This window comes from Triticum dicoccoides, chromosome 3A, assembly GCF_002162155.2.
Source record: "Triticum dicoccoides isolate Atlit2015 ecotype Zavitan chromosome 3A, WEW_v2.0, whole genome shotgun sequence".
NCBI lineage: Eukaryota > Viridiplantae > Streptophyta > Magnoliopsida > Poales > Poaceae > Triticum > Triticum dicoccoides.
The window spans coordinates 346,559,621-346,571,148 of record NC_041384.1 but is presented as its reverse complement, the minus strand read 5'-3'; positions in this window follow the sequence as shown (position 1 = coordinate 346,571,148).

The following is an 11,528-nucleotide window of genomic DNA, read 5'->3' as shown; positions in this document are numbered from 1 at the left end:
CCAGCCCTCCCCTGAGCTGTAAGTAAAAGGGGTAGTTAATAACGAAAATATCTTGCTCTACTTCCGAGGAAAATAATCAAAGCATTTATCTTGCAGTTCGGATCTTAGCCCTTCTCAGCAGAGCTCGTCTTCGGGGGATCTTCTTCCGGAGATGATGGAGAGCGAAACACCTCCCCCTGCCACACCGCCTCACGAAGTGGGTGACCCCGAGGTGTCGTCGTGGAGGGTTTCTCCGGATCCGGCAAGGCTAGAAGGTAATCTTATGGCCACCCGAAGTCCTCAGCATCCGGCTCTCGAAGAGAGTCATCAAAAGAGTCCGGCACCGTCTGGTGTGCGGTCGGACGTACTGAGGGGTCTGCTGGAGCACGCGGCTATCTCAGAAGAGAACGCACATTGATGGGTATGGTGATTGAAAGGATTTCGTCCGCCGAAAGCGGGTTGCATGAAGCTTTTATGAGTCTACTGATGGGTTTTGAGGTACGTGAAATGATGTACATTTTTAACAGTATCGCACATTTTTAGATGTGCCCTGTGTAGATAGTAGCCCCTGAGACTCTGGTTGTCGTCGAAAACGGCGGCAAATAGAGGATCATAGTCCCAGGTAATAACCAGACTGCCTTTATGTGCAGGTGGTGGAAGCTTCGGTGGCTAGCCGGACTGATGGGTATGCCGAACTAAAGCGGCAGCTGGATGCGGCAGATGCCGACATCGGGCTTGTCAACAAGCGGCTTGACGAGGCACAGCATGAGTGGCCTTTCTGGTGATCGTCACATAATAAGAGCAGCATGATGCCAGTATCTTTAATATGTTGTGACTGCAGATGGAGCGGCCACCATGGAGACCCTTCGGGTGGAGCTTGCCCGAGCCAAGGAGCAAGCAAGGAGTAGCAATGCGACCGCTTTGCAAGTGGCCGAAGAGTTAAGGGCCGAACAGGCCGCACATTGCGAGAGCAAAGAAAAAATTGCCAAGATGGCCGTGGAGTTAAAAGATGCTGCTGACCGTTACCGGATTCTTGAAGAGGAAAACCGGGCGAAGGCGACGGACCTGGAGAAGGCTCGGGTGGCTGCCAAGGAACCCCGCTCCAAAATTAGAGCGACGAAGGAGGAGCTGAATCAAGATGCAGATATCGTTTCTGGGAAGCCCTTCTTGTTGCGGACTAAGTTCGGAGATCCGAAGTATGCTCCTCTGGACCGGCTATGGAGTTCTGCGGACGCGTACATGGATTTGGCTGCAAGTGTTGCTGATGCAGCCGAGTACTTCAAGGATCAGAAAGGTCCCGAAGTGGAAAAGTTGTTCTGGTCACAGTTTCACGCTCCAGTCCGTCCGCTGCTACTGAATGAGCGATTGACCGGTTGGTCCGAGCTCCATAGGTTGTCCGGACTTGCCATGAGGTTCGTAGTGGATCACCTGTGGCCGGGAGGGCCAAGGCCGAGTAGCTACTTTAGCTTAGTGCAACAATTCCTTGAAGTTGTGCCATGCATCGATGCTGTAAAGTGATCAGCGTGCATAGAAGGTGCGCGGATGGCCCTTGCCCGTGTCAAAACATACTGGGCGGAGATGGAGGCCACCACTGTTGCGGCACAGGGTTCGTCCATAGGACGATTGGCCACCGAGCACTACTTTGAAGAAGTTCTTGAAGGCGCACGTTTGATAGAGGCTCGGTGCTCGAAGAATATTATGTTTAAGTGACATGTATTCCCATTGTAAGAACAATGTTTTATTGAGTTTATCAAGGCTGTATTTATACTTTTGCCCGAAAGTACTATGATGCCTCCTGTGCGGCCGTTTATGTATATATGTATATAACCTGAAAGATGGCAGTCGTCGGCTTCAGCCCCCACGCATATAATGCGGGGGTGTTCACAGAAGATGCATGTTCACACTTGATCCAACGTCTTGGTCCATTAAGGAGGTGATAGTGCAGCGAACTAGGTAACCGGACTATAATGCTTTAACACTTTCACTTAGCTAGAGGAGTCTGACACTGGGGCTACTATATAGCCCCTGGTGGCTCCGCGCTCATCTGGATTCACGGCGCGTACATGCCTGGTCGGGAAACGGCCCTTCATTAAGGCGGAGGAATCCTGAAGATTCCACTAGGTCATCGAGTGGTTGACCATTCTCACGCTATATCATGACAGTCAGTTTTCTGCTTTCTCTACTGAGGTGCTCGTCCGGATGAACCAGGGCACAATCGCAGTAGTTCTCCCGGTGCCGCCTTAGCCGATAGAGCGGAACATAAGGCGGCAAAACACAAGAGTCGGGCAAACCCAACATTTGACCAAAGACATGATTCGGAGCTGATGCACATAAGGCCAAACTCGCGACGCCGAACACTCCCCAAGGTATTCGGTCTTTATGATGTAAACCGGGCCTAAACAGTGCCCTTTATAATAAGCCCCTGGTGTCCAGGTACGTGCAATATTCTGACATGGCCACATGCCAATATGTCAGCATCCTTCTCAATTGTATTGAGAATCGAAGGGATGTGTATCAACAAGAGACAGTAAAAAGGTTTACGCAGGGTCTTAATCTAAAAAGAATCCTTAGAACGGGTCCCTGCTGCACGTCTGCGCCTGTGTGTCCGTTGTGCCGTATTCTGGACGGGTTTATCACGATGGTCATCTGAAAAAGAGAGGAACTTAATTGAAAAGTTGCCGTGCAAAAGGTAAGTTATACTAAATAGACAATATATAGTTCAAAATGACTAAAGTTGAGCCTAATTGACACTTGTTTGCGCGTGTTGAGCCCCTTGTATTGTAATAGGGGTATAGCCATCAAACCTGTATCAATTACATATAGCTGCACCGGACTCGTCCAACCGTGTCCGTGGTCTTAACAACCTGTCAGAAGCTTTAGTTGGTGAGGCCGTTTAGTGTGCGGCTGACAAGGCAGCCGCACGGTCTTCCGCGCACAAGGAGCGCTCAATATTTCCGTTTACTATAATGATGCCACGTGGATCGGGCATCTTAAGCATGAGAGAAGTGTAAAGTGGTATTGCGTTAAAGAGAGCGAAAGCTTCGCGTCCGAGTAGTGCTTGATAGCCGCTTTGGAACGAAGCGACGTGGAAAGTTAAATTTTCGCTGCGGAAGTTATCGGGAAAGCCGAATATAACCTCTAGTAGCAAGGAGCCCGTGCAATGGGCTTCTGGGCCTGGCGTTACTCCTTTAAAGGTAGTATTGCTATGGCTAATTTTTATTGGGTCTATCCCCATTTTGTGGACTGTGTCCTGATATATCAGGTTTAAAATACTGCCGCCGTCCATCAGGACTCGTGTGAAGTGGTATCCGTCTATTATCAGGTCTAACACCAAGGCAGCCCATCATGCATGCTGTATACTTGCTGAGTAATCCTGATGGTCAAAGGTGATTGGTTGGGACGACCAGTGGCGGAACTCCGCGGTGATAGGCCCTGGGGCATGTGTCTCTAGGAGTGCCGCTTTGTTTCTCCCCTTTGTCATGTGTAACACGTTTACTGTTTTGACTTCTGGTGGGAATGTCTTCTGTTCCCCAGTGCTTTGCTTGCGAGGCTCGTCCTCGTCTTCGGTTGGTGTATCCTGCCCCTTGTGTTCGGCGTTCAGCTTGCCGGACTGCTTGAAGACCGAACATTCTCTATGGGTATGGTTTGCAGGTTTATCGGGGGTGCTATGGATCTGACATATTTTATCCAGAATCTTGTTTAGGCTGGACAGTTCGTCTCTGTTGCCTTTGGAGGGCAGCTTTTGTTGACCTGGCCGAGAGCTTCTGAATCCGGCGTTTACCGCCGTGCTCTTCGGGCTGTCTTCTTTATTCCGGCGCTTGTTTTTGTTGCGCCGTGGTTTCCTATTTTTGTCCCTGACTTCGGATGTACTTGGGTCACTGCTGCCGCATTGCGCTAACCAGCTATCCTCGCCCGCGCAAAAGCGGGTCATGAGGCTTGTTAATGCTGCCATTGTTCTCGGCTTTTCTTGGCCGAGTTGTCTGGCAAGCCACTCGTCTCGAACGTTGTGCTTAAAAGCTGCTAAGGCTTCGGCGTCCGGGCAGTCGACTATTTGGTTCTTTTTAGTGAGGAACCTGTTCCAAAGCTTTCGGGCTGACTCTCCGGGTTGTTGGGTTATATGACTTAAATCGTCTGCATCCGGAGGTCGGACATAGGTCCCTTGAAATTTTTCCCGAAAAGCGTCTTTGAGCTCTTCCCAGCTTCCAATGGAGTTTTCGGGGACGCTTTTAAGCCAGTGCCAAGCTGGCCCTTTGAGCTTGAGGGGTAAGTACTTGATGGCGTGGAGATCATCTCCTCGAGCCATATGGATATGGAGGATGTAATCCTCAATCCAGACCCCAGGGTCTGTCGTTCCATCGTACGCCTCTATGTTTATGGGTTTGAATCCCTGTGGAAATTCATGATCCAGCACCTCATCGGTGAAACATAGGGGGTGTGCGGCACCCCTGTATTTGGGTGTGCCGTGGTATTGGGATGTTTGTTGTGTTGCATTGCGTGCTGGAGCGCGCTTGCGTGGCCCGTAGATGGATCTGGTTGCGCCATACTTTTGATGCGAGTCCCCACGTGGATCGCGTATTGGCTTATGTGCAGCGTCGTTTGCCGCTTTATGTTGGCCACGAGGTCGTCTATCCGACCGTATGGCCATTTTGTTTTTTGATTGCGGGGGATCTAAGGCCTCCTCATCGAATTCAGGTAGCAACTTTCGCTTCGGGTAGCTCTTGGTGTGGCGATTACCGCCGTACTTCGCTTCAGTGTTGAGTACTTCACTCCATCTGATTTTGAGTGTGTCTTGTGCAGCCCTGAGCATTTGCTTCTGCTTTTTCAGACTCCTCACAGTGGCAACAAGCCGTTTATGGGTGTTTTGTTGCTCTGGGTGTCTATCCGGTGTGATGTTATCCGGACTGTTATGTTCGACGGAGTCGGGTTGTTCGGTTTGATTCTCTGTGTTGCCGTGGTCGGACGATGGTTCAATGCCATGTTTGTCGTCCGCTGGCTCACCTTGCTCTATAGCTGGGTTTATATGATCGCTATTTCTGCCACGGCGGGATTTGGAGCGACGATTACGCTGCCACTTTGACTGCTTCTCGAGGGAACAATCCTTCGATGTGTCCTTCCGCTCTTTGTCCTTGTTTTCTTTCGGTGCGTCCACCATGTATACATCATATGATGAAGTGGGCGTCCAGTGCCATGTGGGCAGTGGTTCCTGTTCGTCTCCTGCATCGTCGTCCATACCGTCGATGTCTTCGGAGTCGAAGTCGAGCATGTCGGTCAAATCGTCGACAGCGGCTACTAAGTGGGTGGTGGGTGGGCGGCGAATTTCTTCGTCATCCGCATCCCAATCCTGCCGGACATAGTTCGGCCAGGACTCTCCTGACAGGGAGAGAGAGCTTAATGAGTTTAGTATGTCGCCAAAGGGCGAGTGCTGAAAGATATCCGCGGAGGTGAACTCCATGATCGGCGCCCAATTGGATTCGATTGGCACGGGCACAGGCAGTTCGGAGTCCGTGGCCGGGGAAGAATCCGGTAGTTCGGCGTCGCGGCTCCTGTGAAGGGTAAGGTCGATATTCGGCTCAATCACCGCTGAGAATACGGCCTCCGTGGCGGGGTCTATCCACCCGTCCATGGTTGGCGCAATGGGCTCCGAATTGAGGGTCAGAGCGGTTGCCGGTGCGGTCTCCTGAACATTGTCCGATGGTAGAGCTAAATCATGCACATCGTGACCGTGCGGCACACTCGGCAAGGGCTCCAATCCATCGAAGATCAAGTCTCCGCGGATGTCGGCCGTGTGGCCAGGGGCGTAACTCTCGATCTTCTCTAGATGGCCAAGCGAGTTGGCCCGAAGTGCGAAGCCACCGAATACAAAGATCTGTGCGGGGAGAAAAGTCTCACCCTGGACTGCATCGCTATCGATGATCGAAGGAGCCATCAAGCCTAACGGCGACGATACAGAGGAACTCTCAACTAAAGCACCAATGTCGGTGTCAAAACCGGCGGATCTCGGGTAGGGGGTCCCGAACTGTGCGTGTAAGGCGGATGGTAATAGGAGGCAGGGGACACGATGTTTTACCCAGGTTCGGGCCCTCTTGATGGAGGTAAAACCCTACGTCCTGCTTGATTATTCTTGATAATATGAGTAGTACAAGAGTTGATCTACCATGAGATCGGAGAGGCTAAACCCTAGAAGCTAACCTATGGTATGATTGTATGTTGTCCTACGGACTAAAAACCTCCGGTTTATATAGACACCGGAGGGGGCTAGGGTTACACAAGGTCGGTTACAAAGGAGGAGATATACATATCCGTATTGCCTAGCTTGCCTTCCACGCCAAGTAGAGTCCCATCCGGACACGGGACGAAGTCTTCAATCTCATATCTTCATAGTCCAACAGTCCGGCCGAAGGATATAGTCCGGCTGTCCGGAGACCCCCTAATCTAGGACTCCCTCAGTAGCCCCTGAACCAGGCTTCAATGACGATGAGTCCGGCGCGCAGTGTTGTCTTCGACATTGCAAGGCGGGTTCCTCCCCCGAATACATCACGGAAGAGTTTGAATACAAGGATAGTGTCCGACCCTGCAAAATAAGTTCCACACACCACCGTAGAGAGAACAATATTTCCACAAATCTAATCTACTGACACGTTTTAGCAGCATGACATCATGCCATGGCCCGGTAATTATTTGAACTGTTTTCTTTAACCAGCCCCGCACATAACGCGAGGCGGTTTCAAGGCACGTCTTGTCAAAGCAGAGATCGTGTTCCCCTTATTACGGGATTCTCATCAATACAAACATGGGTAACCCAACCGTGCCTGTTGGTATGACTCCTAGATTTTAGGTAAGTCTCGAACGGCCATGAGGAGGACGCCTGATATTCACCCCCTTTATAAAGGGACAAGGCTTTTTCTTTTTTCCCTCCCGTGCTCAATCGAATCCTGCCCCCGCCTCGAGTTCTAACACCCAAAGCCCAGGTCAGGTGCTTCGGACCTTCAATCATGTCCGGATCCAGCCTTCAAGGCCGGTGGATGCCTTCCTCCATCACGGAGGAGGACATCAAGAAGTTGAGGGAGGCCAGATATCTGACCGCCGAAATTTTGCATAGGCTGCCCGCCCGAGGGCAGGTCGTCCCTACTCCCGAACCCAAAGAGAGCATTGTGTTCATATTCCACTTCCTCCGAGGACTAGGCCTCGCTCTGGATCCCTTTGTTAGGGGTCTTACGTTCTATTACGGGCTGGATTTTCACGATCTCGCCCCGGATTCCCTTCTTCACATCTCGTCATTTATTGTCGTTTGTGAGGCCTTCCTCCGCATTACCCCTCAATTAGGCCTGTGGCTCAAGACCTTTGATGTGAAGCCGGAGATGGTTGAGGGCAGTACGCAGCGTGCAGAGGTGCTATAATAAGCAAAATTGTTGACGCTCCGTGGCCGAAGGGTTCCATTCCAGAGGTGTCCGGATTGTGGCAACGGGAGTGGTTCTACGTCACAGCTCCCCGAAGTGCCAAGTGGGTAGCTGCCCCACCTTTCGCTCGGGCCCTCCACCACAACTGATGTCATGGATCAGTAGGGGGCTGAGCTGGGGTCCAGCCAAGGACGTGCCAATACTGCAGATCCGTATCCGAGATCTCTTCGAGGGAGATTTCAGTCTGGTTATGGTAATACAAGTTATGCTGGTTCGTCGAGTCCAGCCTTGCAAACGCCGGTCCCTCCGCATGTGGGAATTCAACCCGGAAGGACCATGCACTATTCAGAATTTCCTCGGCATGACGCAAGAGGAGATGTACAAATCGTTCTTTGGACCCCGAATAGAGTGTCCGGACACTACCGATGACGTGGGCCTGAGCTGCAACCGCCCCGCTGCCCAAGTAAGTAATCCCATGGCCGAACACATTGTCCTTTTATTTATCATGACATCATTCTGAAGAATCGCTCTTTGACCAGGATTGGATAACAAAGGCGAAGATGATCCGGTGTTTGGCCCCCCTTCCTGAAGGCTTGGACAATCCGGTGCTGGAAAAGATGCTCGAGCCAGCACCCTACCTAGTGCCCTCCAAGGAAGATGAAGGGGGGAATAATGAGGCTAGCGTCTCCACGAAGGAGATTAGCCGGAGAGAAGGAACTGAAACTTCCTCTACCCAAGGAAGGAAGAGAACCGCCTCTGCGGACCCGAAGACAATGGTCTCCAAACGAGGGAAGAAATCTCCACCGGAGGGTCCTGCCCTGGGGGATACCCTGGCCGTACTATGCCCTCAAGGAGACCAGCCCTCCCCTGAGCTGTAAGTAAAAGGGGTAGTTAATAACGAAAATATCTTGCTCTACTTCTGAGGAAAATAATCGAAGCATTTATCTTGCAGTTCGGATCTTAGCCCTTCTCAGCAGAGCTCGTCTTCGGGGGATCTTCTTCCGGAGATGATGGAGAGCGAAATGCCTCCCCCTACCACACCGCCTCACGAAGCGGGCGACCCCGAGGTGTCGTCGCGAAGGGTTTCTCTGGATCCGGCAAGGCCAGAAGGTAATCTAATGGCCACCCAAAGTCCTCAGCATCCGGCTCTCGAAGACAGTCATCAAAAGAGTCTGACACCGTCTGGTGTGCGGTCGGACGTACTAAGGGGTCTGCTGGAGCACATGGCTATCTTAGAAGAGCACCGCACATTGATGGGTACAATGATTGAAAGGATTTCGTCCGCCGAAAGCGGGTTGCATGAAATTTTGATGAGTCTACTAATGGTTTCTGAGGTACGTGAAATGATGTACATTTTTAACGGTACCGCACAATTTTAGATGTGCCCTGTGTAGATAGTAGCCCGTGAGACTCTGGTTGTCGTCGAAAACGGAAGCAAACAGAGGATCATAGTCCCAGGTAATAACCAGACTGCCTTTAGGTGCAGGTGGTGGAAGCTCCGGTGACTAGCCGGACTGATGGGTATGCCGAACTAAAGCGGCAGCTGGATGCGGCAAATGTCGACATCGAGCTTGTCAACAAGCGGCTTGAGGAGGCACAAGGTGAGTGGCCTTTCTGGTGATCGTCACATAATAAGAGCAGCATGATGCCAGTATCTTTAATATGTTGTGACTACAGATGGAGCGGCCACCATGGAGACCCTTTGGGTGGAGCTTGCCCGAGCCAAGGAGCAAGCAAGGAGTAGCAATGCCGCCACTTTGCAAGAGGTCGAAGAGTTAAGGGCCGAACAGGCCGCACATTGCGAGAGCAAAGAAAAAATTGCCAAGATGGCCGTGGAGTTAAAAGATGCTACTGACCGTTACCGGATTCTTGAAGAGGAAAACCGGGCGAAGGCGACGGACCTGGAGAAGGCCCGGGTGGCTGCCAAGGAAGCCCGCTCCAAAATTAGAGCGACGAAGGAGGAGCTGAATCAAGCTGCAGATATCATGTCTGGGAAGACCTTCTTGTTGCGGACTAAGTTCGGAGATCCAAAGTATGCTCCTCTGGACCGGCTATGGAGTTCTGCGGACGCGTACATGGATTTGGCTGCAAGTGCTGCTGATGCAGCCGAGTACTTCAAGGATCAGAAAGGTCCCGAAGTGGAAAAGTTTTTTTGGTCACAGTTTCACGCTCCAGTCCGTCCGCTGCTGCTGAATGAGCGATTGACCGGTTGGGCCGAGCTCCATAGGATGTCCGGACTTTCCATGAGGTCCGTAGTGGATCACCTGTGGCCGGGAGGGCCAAGGCCGAGTAGCTACTTTAGCTTAGTGCAATAATTCCTTAAAGTTGTGCCACGCATCGATGCTGTAAAGAGATCAGCGTGCATAGAAGGTGCGTGGATGGCCCTTGCCCGTGTCAAAACATACTAGGCGGAGATGGAGGCCACCACTGTTGCGGCACAGGGTTCGGCCATAGGCTGAGTGGCCGCCGAGCAATACTTTGAAGAAGTTCTTGAAGGTGCTCGTTTGATAGAGGCTCAGTGCTCGAAGAATATTATGTTTAAGTGACATGTATTCCCATTGTAAGAACAATGTTTTATTGAGTTTATCAAGGCTATATTTATACTTTTGCCCGAAAGTACTATGATGCCTCCTATGCGGCCGTTTATGTATATATGTATATAACCTGAAAGATGGCAGTCGTCGGCTTCAGCCCCCACGCATATAATGCGGGGGTGTTCGTAGAAGATGCATGTTCACACTTGATCCAACGTCTTGGTCCATTAAGGAGGTGATAGCACAGCGAACTAGGCAACCGGACTATAATGCTTTAACACTTTCACTTAGCCAGAGGAGTTTGACACTGGGGCTACTATATAGCCCTTGGTGGCTCCGCGCTCATCCGGATTCGGGGCCCGTACATGCCTGGCCAGGAAACGGCCCTTCGTTAAGGTGGACGAATCCCGAAGATTTCGCTAGGTCATCGAGTGGTTGACCGATCTCACGCTATATCATGACAGTCAGTTGTCGGCTTTCTCTACTGATGTGCTCGTCCGGATGAAACAGGGCACAATCGCAGTAGTTCTCCTGGTGCCGCCTTAGCCGATAGAGCGGAACGTAAGGCAGCAAAACACAGGAGCCGGGCGAACCCAACATCTGACCAAAGACATGATTCGGAGCTAATGCATATAAGGCCAAACTCGCGACGCCGAACACTCCCTAAGGTATTCGGTCTTTATGATGTAAACCGGGCCTAAATAGTGCCCTTTATAATAAGCTCCTGGTGTCCAGGTACGTGCAATATTCTGACGTGGCCACATGCCAATATGTCAGCATCCTTCTCACTTGTATTGAGAATCCAAGGGATGTGTATCAACAAGAGACAGTAAAAAAGGTTTACGCAGGGTCTTAATCTAAAAAGAATCCTTAGAACGGGTCCCTGCTGCACGTCTGCGCCTGTGTCTCCGTTATGCCGTATTCTGGACGGGTGTAGCACGATGGCCATCTAAAAAAGAGAGGAACTTAACTGAAAAGTTGGCGTGCAAAAGGTAAGTTATACTAAATAGACAATATATAGTTCAAAATGAGTAAAGTTGAGCCTAATTGCCACTTGTTTGCACATGTTGAGTCCCTTGTATTGTAATAGGGGTATAGCCATCAAACCTGTATCAATTACATATAGCTACACCGGACTCGTCCAACCATGTTCATGGTCTTAACGACCTGTCAGATGCTTTAGTTAGTGAGGCTGTTTAGTGTGCGGCTAACAAGGCAGCTGCACGGTCTTCCACGCGCAAGGAGCGCTCAATATTTCACTTTACTGTAATGATGCCACGTGGACCGGGCATCTTAAGCATGAGAGAAGCGTAATGTGGTATTGCGTTAAAGCGAGCAAAAGCTTCACGCCCGAGTAGTGCTTGATAGCCGCTTTGGAACGAAGCGATGTGGAAAGTTAAATTTTCGCTGCGGAAGTTATCTGGAAAGCCGAATATAACCTCTAGTAGCAGGGAGCCCGTGCAATGGGCTTCTGGGCCTGGCGTTATTCCTTTAAAGGTAGTATTGCTATGGCTAATTTTTATTGGGTCTATCCCCATTTTGCGGACCGTGTCCTGATATATCAGGTTTAAACTACTGCCGACGTCCATCAGGACTTGTGTGAAGTGGTATTCGTCTA